Source organism: Heterocephalus glaber, unplaced genomic scaffold, assembly GCF_053883595.1.
Source record: "Heterocephalus glaber isolate CG9 unplaced genomic scaffold, H.glaber_assembly_v1.0 deba00000281, whole genome shotgun sequence".
NCBI lineage: Eukaryota > Metazoa > Chordata > Mammalia > Rodentia > Bathyergidae > Heterocephalus > Heterocephalus glaber.
The window spans coordinates 36,112,860-36,131,869 of NW_028258139.1; the positions used below are offsets into that span (position 1 = coordinate 36,112,860).

At 39.4% G+C, this 19,010-nt stretch overlaps 1 protein-coding gene and 1 pseudogene across 2 annotated transcripts in view; one reads left to right on the top strand and one right to left on the bottom strand.

Annotated features, from left to right (window-relative positions):
* The window catches only part of Mob1b (MOB kinase activator 1B), an 86,825-nt gene that overhangs the window by 53,834 nt on the left and 13,981 nt on the right, over window positions 1-19,010 (bottom strand). The window lies entirely within an intron of this gene.
* Window positions 4,811-5,528, top strand: LOC147830279 (protein lin-28 homolog A pseudogene; annotated as a pseudogene).

A 19,010-nucleotide genomic window follows, 5' to 3' on the forward strand; every position in this document is an offset into this window, starting at 1 on the left:
ACAATACTTGCAATGAAATTGGAACTCAATGGCAAAAGAAAAAACAAGAACTTCATGAACACATGGAAATTAAATAACACCCTCCAGAACAACCAATGGGTCACAGATGAAATGAAAGAAGAAATTAAACAATTCCTACAATTCAATGATAATGCCAATACGACATACCAGAATTTATGGGACATAATGAAAGCAGTCATACAAGGGAAATTTGTAGTGGTGAATTCCCATATCAGAAAAACAGAGCAACCTCAAATAAACAACCCAATGTTGGGCCGGGGATTTAGCTCAGTGGTGCCACCACCTGCCGCGCAAACGCAAGGACCCAAATTTGATCCTAGGTACCAAAAAAACACAACCCAATGTTGAAACTCAAGCTTCTACAAAAAGAACAGCAAGGGTCCAGGGATTTAGCTCAGTGGTTCTGGAGCCTGCCTCCCAAGCTCAAGGTCCTGAGTTTGATCCCCAGTACCAAAAAAAAAAAAAAAAAGAGCAAGTCAAGTTCAAAGCTCATATGAGAGATGAAATTATAAAGATCAGAGCAGAAATTAATGCAACAGAGACTAAGAAAACAACACAAAGAATCAATTAATCAAAGAGTTGGTTCTTTGAAAGATTAATAACATTGACAACCCTTAGCCAATCTTATCAAAAAAAGAAAAGAAAAGAGGGTCAGGGATTTAGCTCAGTGGCACCACCTGCCTCGCAAGTGCAAGGTCCTGAGTTTGATCCTTGGTTCCCCCAAAAAAGAAACACGGAAAGAAAAGACCCAAATCCATGCAATCAGGAATGAAAAGGGTGAAATCGCAATGAATCCTGCAGAAATCCAGATGACATCAATACCTAATTCAAGAACCTGTATTCTATTAAGATAGAAAACACAGAAGAAATGGACAGATTCCTAGATACATATGAATTACCAAAGCTGAATCAAGCAGATATAAAAATTCTAAATAACCCAATATCAGTCAATGAAATTCAAGAAGTAATAATAATAATTTAAAAACTACCAACAAAGAAAAGCCCAGGGTCTGACATATTCACTGCTGAATTGAGAAGATCTAATGCCACAACTCCTCAAATTCTTTAATGAAATTAAAAGGGAAGCAATACTCCAAACTTATTCCTAGAAGCAAGATTTACCTTGACACAAAAATGAGAGAAGGATCTAACCAAAAAAGAGAACTATTGGCCAATCTCCTTAATGAACATAGATGCAAAAATCCTCAATAACATACTGGCAAACAGAATGCAGCAAATCATCAAGATTATATGCCATGACCAAGTAGGATTCATCCCAGGGATGCAGGGATGGTTCAACACAAGCAAATCAAAAAACATCATATACCACAATGACAGAGGAACAAAAACCACGTGATTATCTCAACAGATGCAGAAAAAGAGTTTGACAAAGTCCAACACCCATTTGTGATTAAAAAAAAACTCTACAAAAATTGGAATAGATGGTCTTTATTTCAAACTGATAAAAGCCATCTATGACAAAGACCCAATCCAAAAATGGACATCTGAACTGAATAACACACTTCTCAGAAGAAGTAGAAACAGCAAATAAAAAGATGAAAAAAAAATTCAACATCAATGGTCGTTTGAGATATACGAATTAAAACAACACTGAGATTCCATTTCACTTAAGAAAGAATGGCTGTTATCAAGAAATGAACCAATAACAAAAGCCAGCAGGGCTATGGGGGAAAAGGAACGCTTCTCCACTGTTGGTAGGAGGGTAGACTGGTGCAACCACTGTAGAAATCACTGTGGAGATTCCTCAAAGACCTAAAACTAGAGGTTCCATTCTACCCAGCCATTCTCCTTTTGATATCTTCCCAAAAGAATTAAAAGCAACAAACCACAGTGATATATACACATCCATGTTTATAGCAGCACAGTTTGTAACAGCAAATCTTGGAAATAGCCCAAATGCTCATCAACCAAGGCATTGATAAAGACAAGGGTTTTTTATACAATGGAGTACTACTCTGCTATAAAGAAGGATAATAAGCTTGAGACATTTCTAGCTAAATGGCTACACTTCGGGACATGCTCTTAAATGAGACAAATCAGACACTCAAGTTTAATTACCACACTGTTTCTCTAGTGTGAGAAAGGGAAAGTGGAAATGAGGACCAAAATGTGTAATAAATATTGGGAAATGGCAAGAAAATGTTCAAATGAGACAAGGAAGGGGGAGGGGAAAAGGAAAGAAGGGACAAAAGAAAAAGAATAGATGGAAAACAAGGAAGGGAAGAGGGGTCAAGGGAGGGGAGGTGAATGGGAACAAAAAGAAGAAGCAAGATATATCATGTACAGGTACAAATTCCCTATGATGAATGTTATCATTATATACGTCTAAAATGTGACAACAGATGTTTTCCTTTAAAAAAAAAAAAAAAAAAAGTAAAAGAGCTAGGCATAGTGGTGCATGCCTGGAATCCCAGCACTCAGGAGACAGAAACAAGAGGAACAACACTGCAAGTTTAAGGCCAGCCTGCACTACAAACCAAGTCCCTATCTCAAAACAAACAAAAAGTAAACCCCCCCAAAAAGTTTACCCTAATCTATACCTTTTCTCTCAGGCTGTCATAAGAACTTTAATTTTCTCCTGAAATCTTCTATTAGCACTGTATTTATTTTCTAATCATAATGATAAATCCTGTTGGCTAAAACCATGCATTCAGGATAAACGGAAGTTGTTTATTCAATGGAAAAAATATAACAGCTTATATTCTACATAGTTTATTCTTTTTCTATTACTAACAGAAAGCTTTTATCATATTTGTGAATGATCTAAAGTTCAACTGGGCATGGTGGAGCACACCTGTGAGCCCAGCACTTGGGAGGATGAGGCAAGAGGATCCCTGCAAGTTCTAGGTCAGCCTACACAGTAAGCTCAAGGGCAATCTGAACTACATAGTGAGACTTTTTCTCAAAACAAAAAAAACTGATTTAAAGTTCAAACCACTGTACTTATAAGAAATGCAATGCATTAAATATTTTTAAGAAAATAAAAAACCCATGCTAATGCTTATAAAAACTGATAAAGTATCTCAAGAGCTACCTTTATTTCTTTTGTGTTTTTTGTAGTACTGGGATCAAACTCGAGACCTTTCACTTGCAAGGCAGGCGCTGGAACCACTGAGCTAAATCCCTGGCCTACCTTTATTTCTTTTAATAAATGGCAATGTTGCCAAGCATGGAGGCCCATGCCTATAATCCCAGCACTGGGGAAGCTGAGTTAGTACTGCCTCAAGTTCAAGGACAGCCTGGGCTACATACTAGACCCTGTCTCAAAAAATAAAAACATAGGCCAGGGATTTAGCTCAGTGGTTCTGCCGCCTGCCTCGAATGCAAGGTCCTGAGTTCGATCCCCAGTACCAAAAAAAATTTTTTAAATAAAAACAACAGGACTGGGGATTTAGCTCAGTGGTTCCGGTGCCTGCCTTGCAAGCACAAGGTCCTGAGTTCAATCCCTGGTACCAAAAAAATAAATATAAATTTTTAAAAAAGAAAATTCCTATTATAGGATCAATATCAAATCATTCTGACAGATACTTATCAATCAAGTTTTACCATGATAAGATAAAAAGTACTAAATAATCTGTCATCTCTGTGGTTAGTTTAACATCAAAGGTATTAAGTTTTCATTTGAACAAGGCCAAGGATTTAGCTCAATGGTGCCCTGGCCTGCCTCAAAAGCCCAAGGTCCTGAGTTCGATCCCCCCAGTACCAAAAAAAAAGTTTTCATTTGAACAAAAAAGAGAGATATCAAAGACAAATGTCACTATCCAAAGAAAGGCAGAGAGAAGAAAGAGGGAGGACAGAAGGAACAAATTTTGTAAGTTGCAGCACATAATGTCAGAGTAACTAGAAATTAAAACCGGGTACTGAGACTACATTTCATATCCAAAAGTGGGATTTCAAATTAATCTACTAAGAAACAGAAAAAATGGTTAGGATTTTATAATCAGATATCAATTAGAAAGGTAGACAACATACATGTGGTAGTAAATGTCTACTACTGCAGTTAGAGTGATATAAAACACAATAGTTCTATTTAGATAACCAGATACAAAGTTCAGATACTTTTAAAGGCCAATTAATGCTACTGCAATGCCCTAACCTTTTTTATTAATTTGAAAACAAAAATTATTCACTTACAATTAGATGTCAGAGACATTTCTAATTGATACTCTAGCAAATATTGATCCTCTGTGGGTGTATAATATCAACATTTTTTCTTTAGAATATTTTGATGAATTATTAATTTCAATTTTATGAGTTTTATTATACTAAACAATGAGCACTTAACAGGTAAAAATGAAAGATAAAATACTGAATTTTAAGTTATTATTTAGTGTATATAAAAGCGTCAAAATTTTCAACATTGACTTTTTTGTATAGTCTAAAAAATAACAAATAAATTCCTATATGAACTACAATGAAAATACCAATAGAACTCTACAAAAAAAAATCTTTACTTCAATTATCACACCTAAGGCAGTCTTCATACATAAAAACTGCATGTCCATGCACACATCTCACTAACACAGACAACATATGTGCTTATTTTCCTTTCTTGTGTGGCAGGCGATTCTTATTACCTCTCGTCCTGTTTTGTCAGGAGCTTCCTACTATACTGTACAATGTGCACTTAGTGGGAAAATAAGATATTAATAAAATATCAAACATATAATAAATGCTTAGAACAGACATCAACATTTTCATATCAGCTGTTTACTTGCTTACCAAACCTAAAAGATGGAGCCCCCCCACTGCTATTGTGTGGGGGAAGATGCAGCAGCCTCTTCTCCAAGCTACCCCTTTGCCTCCGGACTTCACTGGGGCTAGCAGCCGCCCAACCAAGGGCCCGGGGCCACGGGCTCAGCGGATGACCACGGGCTCAGTGTCCAATCAGCAGTTTGCAGGTGGCTGCGCCAAGGTGCCCGAGGAGGCGCCCAAGGAGGCGCCAGTGGACGCAGCCCGGGCGGCAGACGAGCCCCAGCTGCTGCACGGTGCAGGGCATCTGTAAGTGGTTCAACGTGTGCATGGGGTTCGGCTTCCTGTCCATGACTGCCCGCACTTGGGTTGTGCTTGACCCCCTGGTGGACGTCTTTGTGCACCAGAGTAAGCTGCACATGGAGGGTTTTCGGAGCCTGAAGGAGGACAGTGGAGTTCACCTTTAAAAAGTCTGCAAAGGGCCTGGAATCCATCCGTGTCACCGGTCCCGGTGGGGTGTTCTGTACTGGGAGAGGTGACCCAAGGGGAAGAACATGCAGAAGCGTAGATCCAAAGGAGACAGGTGCTACAACTGTGGTGGTCTAGACCATCATGCCAAGGAATACAAGCTGCCACCCCAGCCTAAGTGCCACTTCTGCCAAAGCATTAACCATATGGTGATCTCATGTCCACTGAAGGCCCAGCAGGTTCCCAGCTCCCAGGGGAAGCCAGCCTACTTCCTCGAGGAAGAAGAGATCAACAGCCCTGCCCTACTTCCGGAGGCCCAAAATTGAGCACAATGGGTGGGGGATATTCTTTGTTATCAGGAAGTTTCAAGAAGCAGGCATCAATCGGCAGTGGAGAAAGTGGGGTTAGGGTGGGTTGGGGTAGCTGGCACTGCCATGTATCCCAGGCCAGGGTTCCCAGCATCACCATCTTCCTTCAGTGGGGGGAAGGGGTGAGGCAAAGGAACTCCAACCATGCTCTATCCAAGTAAAAGTGAGGGCTTTGGGAGAGCCACCCTAGAACCTGCGTGCTGTATCTGAGGCTTTACCCCCACAAGGATAGGGAAGTTGTTTTCCTTTTGAAGAAGGATATGTAATAATATTTCCCTTGCCAGGGAAATCAATTAGGTATGAGATCAAATTAATGGACCCAACCTACAAGCTACTACATTCTGTGGGAGGGAATCTCGGGAGCAATGTGGGGTTTTTAGCATCTTTTTTTCCCTCATAACCCAATCTTGGGACGTGGTGCTGGGAACTGTTCCAAGCAATGTGTTATGATGACAGGCAAAAAGGGTGGTTGGGAGAACAGTTGCAGATCTGCTGCTCCTCACTCACTCTCATCCCTTCCTGGGCCAATGTGATTTTATTTATTTGCTCCTTTAGATGACTGCACCTTGGGTCCCACTTTCTCCAGGATGCCAACTGCACTGTGTGCGAATGACGTATCTTGTGCATTTTAACTTTTTTTCTTAATATAAATATTCTGGCTTCGTATTTTTGTATATTTTAATCTAAGGCCCTCGTTCCTGCACTGTGTTCTCAGGTATAAGAGCAATCTCAGGGATAAGTCGGCAGCAGCTCCGGGTCTGCACAGCAGGAATACTTTTTGTTTCTATCACTACGGAGAGCAAACATTTGGAGTGCATAGCCTATCGAAGTGAACTACCTCATTTCTGCCAATGAGAGCTGAGTCTTCTGCCATAGTACCTTCTTGAAATCCCCTCCATTTTTCATAGGAGGATAGGTTTTAAAGGGTCTGCCCCATGACTTGATCTTCTACTGGAAGACTGAAAATTAGTCCAAACAGGAAAAGGTGGTGCAGAGAAGTTAAGAGAGGCTGGGCCAGGTAAAAGGCCCAGAGAGGAAGCTGAGGTTAGGTGATGTGATGGTTGTCTAATCATACGGCAAGGGGCTAGCTTTACATATCTGATCCATTCTTCGCTAGATAAGCCTAGCTCTACAATGCACAAAAGGGTGTGTGTGTGTGTGTGTGTGTGTGCGCTTATACATTTAAAAAAAGTGAGTTGGTAATGCTGTTTTAATACCAATACCCTTGTGCCCATTATGTGCTGTGCAGGAATGGCTACACGAAGCAAGGACTAAAATTCGGAACCATTCAACATTCTTGGCTTCCAGCGAGACCCATAAAAGAGGGCCTCAGTGGTGCTGGGAGCCAGTGTCCTGCCCTGCTGCAGTAGCGACTAATAGAAGAGAAAAGGGGGGTTTCGTTTACGTGCTGTGAGATCACTGCAAATCTACCTCACTGTGTTGAGACGAGACAAATGCAATAGAACGCAATGGGTAGTGTGTGTCTGATCCTGGTTTCTTGTCTCCCTCAAATGCTGTCCTCCTCTTAATTATTATATTTGTCTGGGCTTTGTAGGACTTTACTGAGTCTCTGAGTTGGTGATTGCTAGGTGGCCTAGTTTGTGTAAATATAATGTGTTGGTCTTTTCTCCATGTTCTTTTGGGGTTTGTTTACAAAATTCTTTTTGTGTTGAGAGAAAAATAGCCAAATCATCTTTGACAGAAGGTTCTGCACCAGGCAAATGGATCTGAAAAATAAGTTCGGGGAGGCTCTTTTTGAAGTGGGGATCATGAACCATCTTTTCTTCTGTAGTCCCCTTTTCCTTATCTCCTATTTGGGACCAAATCTGTCCTAAAAATCTGACTCCTACCTTTTTCTCTCCCCTAAAGAAAAACTACACACCCACACACATACATATTTAATTCTTGGAGTATCTCTGCAACTCTTAAGAGACTTATGCAGAAACCTTGAAGGAGCAAGGAGCCTCTACCTCTTGTTCCCAACCTCCTGAGTCAAGACGGTTATTTGATACAATTCATGCCAAGCACCTGCTGTCTGGATGGATCAAACCTACTGAGTTTGTAATCCTCGAGAAAAGGAAGTGGGGGCCTTGGGGGGCCTTCTATGTTAAAGTGGGGTCAGGAGACCAGGAAAGGGAGTATGAATGTATATTCAAGTCACTCAGGAACTTTTATGCAGGTGCAAGAAACTTATGTCAAAGTGGCCTCAAGATTGTTTAATAGGAGACAGACGAATGTAACTCCATGTTTACTGCTAGAAACCAAAGCTCTGTGTGAAATCTTGAATTTATGGAGAGGGATGGAGGGGGGAGGGGGGGAAAGTATGTACCTGTCCTTTCCCTGAATCCTTCATGCCATTCCTGAACTTCCCAGGACCAAGCCACCTTGGGCTTTGGTGACCCCATCACCAGGGTGTCTCTTTGATGGTTGATTTTGCTGTACCCCTTTACACTTACTTCCTTTCCTATTTTCTAATCATTTCCTAACACGAGTGCTGACTGTTCCTTCCCTTCTCCTTTCCCCAGGAAAATACAATGAATAAAAAGTCTTATTGGTACTTAAAAAAAAAAAAAAAAAAACCTAAAAGATAACATCAGAAATAAAAACCTATGTGAACTACAATGTAAATACATATAAAAGTCTATCACAGAAATCATCTTTGCTTCAACTGTCACAACCAAGGCAGTCTTCACACATGAAAACTGCATGTTCCACACAAGTATTGCTTATACTGATAGCACATGTTTTGTTTTCCTGTCCTCTTTTGTAGGGCACAGTTGAATATTTCTGGTTTTCCTATTGTTGTAGTAGGTCTTTGTGATGCTGTGCCTGCCTGTTCACCTGTCAGCTCACCAGTGTGCTCCAGAATATATTTGCGTAGTTCCTGGGACAGAAACATTTTGGTTTTCCTATGTTGTAAATGATCTCTTATGAGTTCCAGTTCCAATCTGCTAAGAAAATGTCTCCATAGTATTTTGCACTTATTATTTTCTTTGTAAACTATGCCACAGATATTTAAGATCAAGTAAAACATAAACATTGGCCAACAATCTGTGTTTTGAGTGACATCATAGTTGCTGCATAACTCATCAACAACATCTACTCCACCTTGGTTTTGTTGTAGAAAGTTTCCATCTCAGGCTTCCACTTTGTTGAGGTTTCTCTATCAATATTTCCATCATGGTGCAATGCTGACATCAGCAGTACCAGTTTGTTTTTCTTTGCCATATATGAGGTCAACGTTCTATCTTTCTGAAATCCAAAGACTGTACTCTACAAGTCTCTATTTTAAAACTGTTAACATTCATTTGGAATTTCTGCTTTGTTCCTGTGTTCAGTTCCTACGCTGGTTAACTTGTGCTATTAGCAAATGTGACACTGATTGGAAACTGGTGAATCAATTGCTGAATGTCACATTCCAATTAGTTTGGGATCCCGGGGATTTAGCTCAGTGGTTTCGTCACCTGCTGCCCAATTAGTTTGGGAGACAGGAGCAACAAGTCTGTTCACAACATCATTTTGTTTATTAATATATGAATAAGGACCTGGTGGCTGAGTTTCATGATAAATTTCTAAACTGAAAGCATAAGTCTTCACATCCACAAGAGTATATATTTTTATGCCATATTTTGAAGCAATTGTTTTGCATATACTGCCTGAAGCTACAGCGACCATGAAATGCTGCAAAATGTTCATCAATAGTCATGTACTCAGATGATAAAATTGTTTAACAACTACTCACAAATCTCTCAAACAGCAAGCAGATAGCAGCCAGATTATCAATTCTTTTTCTTGGGGTGGGGGGGTTGTTTGTCATCAAGCCTCAGGCAATTTTGAAGGAAACCAAATCTCATTGTCACTGTTATTCTACAAATCTCATGCCCATACCCATTGCTTCTATATTCCTGCAATTACCAGGAAAAAGCCCTAAATACAGCAGATCTATGAAATGCTTTCAGTTCAGCTAGCAAGGTGTCATAATGAATGCATTTCTGAGTACACCTACTGGTTCATACAAAACCTTTTACTTGTATTTCATCATTTGTGTATTGAACATCTTGAAGCATCTGGTCTGTTACAATTTCCAACAATGATTGGCAGTGCTGGCATTCTGCCCAATAGGTATCACCCCAGTCAAGATCCTCACTATGTTGTCGGACCTAGTTCTAACACTGGATCATTCCGTTTGGTTGCATGACCACTTTGTACCATTTCAACTAGTCAAAATATATGCTCAACATTGCTGTTTTCTTTGTCATCTGAATCAAGGAAGTCTGCATTCCCCATGTCTGTATCAGTTGATTCTTGCTCCATTTCACTGTCACAGGAACTTTGGCTCACATGGTCAACATCGAAGTCATTATCATCATCCACACAAGAGTAATCTGATGACTCACTTTCAACCTCCTCCAAAACTTGCAAATCTGTTTTTTCATGGCCATTGTCCTGAATTGGGCTACTTCTACCAGAAAAATCAAAAGAAAAGTTTTTTAAAACAAATCCTAAATGCACAGAAATTTACCAATGAGCATCTCATGGATAAAATCTGTTGCTGCTTTGGAGCTCTTATACACTCCTTGCTGTTCTGCCAAATGGTGAAGGCACAGATGGGTTTTGCTTTCCCCAGGTGCAGCTACTGTGAGTCACATCCATATTCCATTATGATAAGGGCCAGGGATTTAGCTCAGTGGTTCCGCTGCCTGCCTCCCAAGCGCAAGGACCCGAGTTCGATCTCCGGTACAAAAACAAACAAACAAAAAATTACACATATTCCATTATGGTGAAATATATTTGCATAACAGAAGTGGTGTGGGTGTATTTTACCCCCTGTGATGCTCAGGTAAACATGCAAAACCTGTTAGCCAAGCATTATGTAGGTAAAAATCCTGGTTTGCCACATTTGCACACATACACACACAGTGCCATTTGTTCTAACAAGTGGGTAAACACAAAGATTGCTTCCTATATCCCCCCAGGCACAGCTACTGAAGATGCACAGCTGGCTACTATTATGCTAAAGTACAAATTTAAAATAGAAAAGTATGGATGGGTTGTTGTAACTCAATGTTATGCTCTATGGGTTTAAGAAGTAGTTATATCCCCAAACCCCCTCTACAGTATACACAGATGGCATCTGTACTACCACCATCCTGAAAAAAGACCAGAAGCTGAAAACTTATTCTGTGAAAAGAGCAAAACACAATGTCTTTGGCTTGATGGACACTGATGAAAAGGTGAATCTGAGTAACCACTGTTGAGACCCCTTTTCTCTTCCCCCAATCAGGATTCCAAAAACCTTCAGCAAGGATAACAACCTCCAAGCAAACACCAAAAAATTTTCTCTGGAAAATCAGACTATATCTGATACAAAGACCTAGAAAGCTATTTATACAGGAGTTCTGCAAAGAAAACAGCCTAGCCATACTGCCTTCAGCAAAGCCCAAAGTGACATGCACAGAGACCCAACTCTTTTTTCAGCTGTTCTAATTGTAGACAAAATCAGAAAGCAAAAGCATTACTAGACATATGAACAAGCTACTAATGTGAAAGACACCTAAATAGAAAAGCAACTTCGAGGACAAACTGCAAAATCAAATGTAAAGCAAACAAACCAAAAAAATCTAACAATATCCTCAACAGTACAAAATAAATTGCTTCATGAAACAAGAACGTGATATTACAAAAAAGAATTTAAATAAGACTCCTAAAATTTTTGAGACACAGTAGCAGATATGAAAAATATAAGGAATAGAAAATAAAACTAATCTTCCACAACATAAGGCATAAAATCAAATAGAAAAAGAAAACCAGCCAGGTGTGGTGCACACACCTGTAATTCCAGTGATAGAGTCCTCCTACCAGACAAAATGGTCCCAACGGTCCTATATTCTAAAATGGCTCCCATTCCTAAAATGGTTCCTGATTACAGAAATGAGCCACTTCCGAAAAGTGAAACCTACTCCCTCTGGAGAAGCAAAACCTAACTTGTTGCTCCATCCTGCTACCCATGTGATCTTCCCCTTCCAATCACCCGGCGTCCAGTTTCTCAACTCTCAGATACTCTTCCCGCTGCACCACCCTATATAAACCTCACACCAGTGAGTCTCACCCTCTCTTGCCATTGTTCGAGGTAACCTGGCAGCTCCTTCCCAATAAAGCCCTGCCTAAGGTGCTCCTGTTTCGGCTCATTTTCTTCCACCCAATACCTGGGAGGCTGAGGCAGGAGGATCACTGCAAGTTTGAGGCCAGCCTAGGCTACATAGTGAGTTCAAGGCCAGTCTGAACCACACAGGGAGACCCTGTCTCAAAAAAACAAAAAAAGAAAACCAGAAAATGAAGGCGTCTAGAAAAATGAAAACTAAAATCTGTGGGAAAATGATTTCAAATCTAGAATTCTACTGTCCTCTAACATACTGTCCAGAAAATATAAAAGTAGAATATATTTTCAGATACATGAAGTCTCAAAATATTTATACTCCTCTTACTTCTACAGAGCTTTTAGAGGTACATCAAGAAAGAAAACATAGGCTCTAGAAAACAAAAAAGTCTGTAACAAAAGGAACCTTCAGGATGAATTCAAAGGCAATTTCAAAAATGACAGCTATGTAGCTAGACTAGGTAATATCATCCAATACATACAGGAGTAGGTCAGAGAGCTCTAACAAAGACTTGATGAAGATGATAAAGTGAAAGAATGTGAATGTATGTGAAAAACATTTGGGGATGAAAGAATGAGTATTCACTAAATTGAGAAAAAAAAATTCCAGAGACAGCCTAAAGTTGTTCAGGAAAAGGAAAATAAAATTATAACACAGTACTTGGCTCAACTGTTCAAGTTTATATATGCAGTATAATTAAAACATATGGTAAACTTTTTAATTTTTATTTATTATAATAAAAGATACATTGCTATTAATACCCTCCCTCAGTTCAAACACGCTTAGTCCATCATTCTTTCCACTTTCTGAAGCAGTTCTAGAAGGCCTCTTTCATGAATGTCTTTAATTGTACTGTTCTGGTGGCCTCAATGTCCTGAATGGATTCAAAACATGTATCTTTCATGGTCACTTTTCCTTTGCAGAAGAGCCAGAAGGCCCAGAGTGCCAGATCTAATAGATAAGGTGGATGAAAACACACCTGTTTTCACAAGCCTCTACCCACTGGGTGGCACCCAGCAGCAGCATTTGCTATACTTTTAATTGCACCTCATAAACTTACACTTAATTGCTTCAGCAAGTGGCAAAAATTCTGGGGTGAGTGTATTTGAAGTGAGGGGGCATAATCTGCGGGGATTGATGATACTTGTCATTTACAATGATAAAATTTTTTAATATAAACATCTACTGCATATTTTGATCCTATCTCATAGTATTAACTATGTATACTGAGAAGGTGGCAAGAGGCATCCATCCACATGTACCTCACCTACAAAAGGGAGACTATGATGCTGCAGAGACCAAAAGGTGAAATATTAGTGCAATGCCTGGAACAAAAAAAAAAAAAAGAAAACCATGTATTACTGCTTATCTCAAGCCATCATCTATTTCATATGACAAAAACTTTATTTCTTCAATTGAGCAAATGAGGTTGAAATTGAGGAATTGAACTTATCAACTAAGAAAAGTCCAGGCCCTGATGGCTTCACTGCTGAATTCTACAAGACATTTAGAGAGGAACTACTGCCACTACTGTTTAAACTCTTCAATGAAATTGAAAGGGAAGCAATACTCCAAAATTCATTCCCGGAAGCAAGCATCACCTTGATCCCCAAAGCAGAGAAAGACCCAACCAAAAAGGAGAACTATAGGCCAATCTCACTAATGAACACAGATGCAAAAATACTTAATAAGATAATAGCAAACAGAATGCACAAGATCATCAAGAAGATCATAAACCCTGATCAAGTGGGATTCATCCCAGGGGTGCAGGGATGGTTCAATATACGAAAATCAATCAATGTAATACACTATATCAATAGAGCCAAGGACAAAAACCATATGATTATCTCCATAGATGCAGAAAAAGCATTTGACAAAATCCAACATGCATTTATGATAAAAACCCTACAAAAAATTGGAATAGATGGTCTCTACCTCAAACTGATAGAAGCCATCTATGAAAAACCAACAGCCAATATCATACTAAATGGTCAAAAACTGATATCCTTCACACTAAAATCAGGAACAAGACAAGGATGTCCACTATCACCACTCTTGTTCAATACAGTTCTGGAAACATTAGCCACGGCAATTAGACAAGAGAAAGAAATAAAAGAAATAAAGATAGGAAATGAAGAAGTCAAATTGTCATTATTTGCAGATGACATGATACTCTATATAGAAGACCCCAAGAACTCCACCAAAAGTCTTCTAGGCTTAATAACCAAATTCAGTCAAGTAGCTGGTTACAAGGTCAACACACAAAAATCAATAGCTTTCCCTACACCAATGACAGACTCCCTGAGAGAGAAATAGGGCAAATAATTCCTTTCACAATAGCATCCAAAAAACTGAGATACCTAGGAATCATCCTAATGAAAGAAATCAAAGACCTCTTCTCTGAAAACTATGGCACTCTGAAGAGAGACTGAAGATGATATCAGAAAATGGAAAGACATCCCCTGCTCCTGGGTAGGAAGGATTAATATAGTGAAAATGGCCATACTTCCAAAACTGCTGTATAGATTTAATGCAATTTCAATTGAGATCCCAGCAGCATACTTCATAGACCTCGAGAAAACAATCCAAAAATTCATTTGGAGCAAGAAGAGACCCAGAATAGCAAAAGCAATTCTAGGTAACAGAGACATGGCAGGGGGTATCACAATCCCCAACCTGCAACTCTACTACAAAGCTACTGTGATAAAAACAGCATGGTACTGGCAAAGAAACAGACCTGAGGACCAGTGGAACAGATTAGAAGATGCAGAAACATCACCAGACAGACTCAGCCATTTCATCTTCGATAAAGGAGCCAAACACCCTCACTGGAGGAAAGATAGCCTCTTTAATAAATGGTGCTGGAAAAACTGGACTTCAACTTGCCAAAGATTAAAACTAGACCTGTATCTCTCACCATGCACTAAACTAAAATCAAAATGGATTAAAGATCTAAATATTAAAATAGAAACTCTGAACCAGTTGGAACAGAGGTTAGGTAGAACTCTTGAAGACATTGGTGTAGGAAAAGATTTTATGAACAAAACCTCAGTTGCCTGTGAACTAGCACAAACAATCAACAAATGGGATCTCTTCTTATTAAAAAGCTTCTACACAGCAAGAGAAACCACCAGCAGTGCAAAGAGACAATCCACAATGTGGGAAAAAATCTTCACCTGCTCTTCCTCAAAGGTCTACTATCTCGAATCTATAAAGAACTGAAAAAGATCAGACCTCCCAAATTTAAAGACCCAATCCAAAAATGGGCATCTGAAATGAACAGACATTTCTCAGACAAAGAAATAGAAATAGCAAATAAATACATGAAAAAATGTTCAACATCACTGGTCATTCGAGAGATGCAAATGAAAACAACACTGAGATTCCACTTCACTCCAGAAAGAATGGCTGCTATCATGAAATCAACCAATAACAAATGCTGGCGGGGCTGTGGGGAAAGAGGAACCCCGCTCCACTGCTGGTGGGAGTGTAGACTGGTGCAACCACTGTGGAAATCAGTATGGAGATACCTCAAAGAACTAGGACTGGAAGTCCCATTTGACCCCGCTATTCCACTGCTGGGGATCTTCCCCAAAGAATTAAAAGAATCATACCACAGTGATATATGTGCACCCATGTTCATAGCAGCAGAGTTTGTGATAGCTAAAACTTGGAAACAGCCCAAATGCCCATCAACTGGAAACTGGATAAAGAAAATGTGTTTTTTTTATAAAATGGAGTACTACTCAGCCATAAAAAATGAGAAATTAGAGACATTTATAGCTAAGTGGATGCACATTGAGGCAATACTCTTAAGTGAAATAAATAGGACACACATGAATAAATACCAAATAGTTTCTCTGGTGTGAGAAACTGAAAGTGTAAATAAGGACTAAATGTATAATAGGTCATGTGAAATAGGAAGAAAAGGGGCAAAGGGGAAGGAAATGGGAGGGCTAGGGAAAAGGATAGAAGGGAATGGGATTAATATGAGAAAATGGAAAAATAGGAACAAAATCTTTGTAAATAGGGAGGACTGGAGGGGTTGAAGGGAGGGCTGGGCAACGGTGAAAAATAAGAACCAAGAGAGACTATGTAAAGGTGCAAATTTCCAATGATGAATGTCATTATATTGTATACCTAAAATGTATCAATGATTAGAATGAATAATTGATAATGCAAAATAGGAAGAAAAGGTCCAAAGGGGTAGGGGTAGTGGGAGGGGCAGGGGAAAGGAAAGAAGGGAAAGGAAAAATGCTGAGAAATGGAAAAAATGGAAATAAAGTCTTTGTAAATAGGGAAGGGTGGAGGGTGTGAAGGGAGGGCTAGGAATGGGGAAAAAATAAGAACCAAGATGCATTATGTAAAGGTACAATTCCCAATGAGAAATGTAATTGTGTTGTATACCTACAATGTACCAATAAAAGAATTTAATAAAAAGAAAAGAAAAGAAAAGAAATATAGGGAACAGAAATTGTCTGGAAGAATATTAACTTGGCATTAATATAAGAGGCCAAGACACTCCCATGACTGTTCTTAGAGGTCCAATGCTGATGGGAATCCAAGGAAGTGAGCAGTCTCTCACTGGTGTTGAAAACACAGTGTACAAGGCAGGGAGGAACACATGCCTGGCATAAGCCAGTGCTTCAAAGAAAGTCTGTACAAGGTATCCACAAAACTGTGATAAAGATCTAACAAAGAGGTACACCAAACCTTTCTGTGTATAGTAACCACCTTTCATATTTTCTCTAAAATTTTTAGAAGGGAAAAATCAGAGTAGGATAAGGGGAATCATTTACATCCCACCTCCCTCCATGAAAATACTTAAAAATATCACTGATTGTTTAAAAAAATTGTTTTTGGTTACTGAGTATTAATATATACTAGACACCATGCTAAGTGGCAGGGATTAAAAATAAAATTTTTTTGCAATTGCCCCATCTTCAAAATCACATTGTGATGGGAAGTATACTCTTTTCAAAAAGGGATATGTATAACAAGGACTATAAAGGGCCCTGAAGTAGCATCTAACAAACCGTGAAGGTGACACAAGCAAGGGGAAAAGTGTTAGATCCTAAACTAAAGAAATGAGTGTGGCAAGAAGAGCTGTCCAGCCAGAATATCAAGAAGAGCACTTAAAAAGGCAGGCCAACCTTCAGGGAGAAGCGCAAGTTGAGAGAAAAGCAAGTGAAATGGCCAAGTCCTGTGGCAGGGGAAGTGGTCAAGGTGGAAAGGCATAGCTGAGGCTGGGGTCGTGAGGAAACACATCTCCCAAGGAGTCTCCTCAGCAGCTTCCAGCACACTCCACTCTCCATCAGACAAGCCCAAGTGAACCACAAAGAAGGGGGAGGGCCAAAGCTCCCAGCCACTTCCTCTCTGTATTAAAGATACAATGCTACAGATGAGCAGCAGAGGCAGCAACACCAAGAACACAAGAACAAGAACAAGCAAGGTAGGTCCCTAATCCACCCAACAAAAAACAGCCTCTGCCAAAAAAATACAGAAGCACAAATCTGCAAAGTTCCTGTTGTTTTAAATAAATGAACACAGTAAACACATTTTTATAACTGTTATAAATATTGGCTGCAACTTTCACATCTACATCCAAGTAAGTTTGTATACTCAAGGCAACATCAAGGATCTTTTTTCTTTTTTTTTTTGAGACAGTTCAAGGCTGGCCTTGAACTCACAATGATCCTCCTGCCTCAGCTTCTCGAGTGTTGGGCTGACAGGTGTGCGCCACCATGCCCAATCAACATCAAGGATCTTTAACCATTATAAGTTAGTGGATTTGGATCTAATGAGTTAAAAATACTAAGGAATATATCTATGAAACACGAGGGTCTTCAGTTTTAAGATTCTTAAGGGGAGAGAGAGCACATCCTAATTATTTCTGGAGCCCTATTTTTCTTCCTCAACTGCTAGTGCCTAACACTGTAGGAGTTGTCCAATAAATGTTTCCTGTATTATGCATTAATGCCATGCATTTATAAGATGGCTAAAATAAATGTGGAATGTGGAAAACTTTCAGACACTGGGCTTGGAAATTTCACAAACAAGGATAACAGTGTTTATACAGGACTCTGGTGTATATACATTCTGCCATTCAGTTCTCACATTAATCCAGTGGAATAAGCATTCCATTCTCCCAGGAGACAGAGAAACAGAGGATAAGAAACTACGCTGTCATCTGCCCAAGGTCACATCACTGGTAACAAACCAAAGAACTTGAAAGCAAAGTCTCCTCACTCCTGGCCACTGTTCTCCCCAGGACAACCTTCAGTTAATCTGTACATGGATATATTCTACACACATATAAAATGTATTTGCCACAAAGTATACAGTACTAACATGCTGGGAAATATAATGAACAAATTTAAGAAAGAGAAATCACAAGTATTTACAAGTATGCAAAGACAATAGAGAGGCCCGGTAAGGGGCCTCAAACAATCTCTGAAGAATAGAGGATGCTTTATATCACATCCCAAAGATTTTTCATCTTTACCTTATAATTCCAATCATTTAAATCAATACCCAGGTTGCAACCCATTTAAAAAAAGCTTCTGAAACCGGAAAGTACTTTCAAATCACTTCAAGATCTAATTAAAATATATTCTAATCCAAGAGTTGGGACTTGAACTATTTATTTCATTTCTAACATGCTCCTAGGTGAAACGGAAGCTCCACATTTTAAGGACCTAAGGCAGATTCTTAAGGGTTATAGTTATGTAGAGATAGGAATCCTCTTCATCCTGAAATTACTTTCTATTGCCAGAGGGCCAAGAGGAGCTTTTTTCTGCCCTATAAAACAGCAACAGAATTTTTTTTCTAAATGCTGAATGACATATCATTTTCCAAATAAAAAACTAAGAAAGGACCAGGCCCAGTGGTACATACCTGCAATCCCAGATACTCAGGAGGCTGAGGAAGGAGGATTACAAATTTAAGGCCAGCCTATGTAACTAATACAACTCAAAGAGACCTTGACTCAAAATACAATATAAAAAAAGAGTTGGATGTGTGTGCATGCCTGTAATCCCAGCATTCTGGCAGGCTGTGGCTTGAACATCACAGGTTCCAGGCCAGCCTGGGCAACCTGATGATTTTGGAAGACCCTGCCTCAAAGTAAAAAAATAAAAATAATAAAAGAGGGGGTGCTCACTGCAAAGGCCATGGATTCAATCCCCAGTACCACAAAAAAATTAAAAGGGCTTGGGATATAGCTTCAGGGTAGAGTACCCCCGAGTTAAATCCCAGTAACACATACACTTTTACACACACA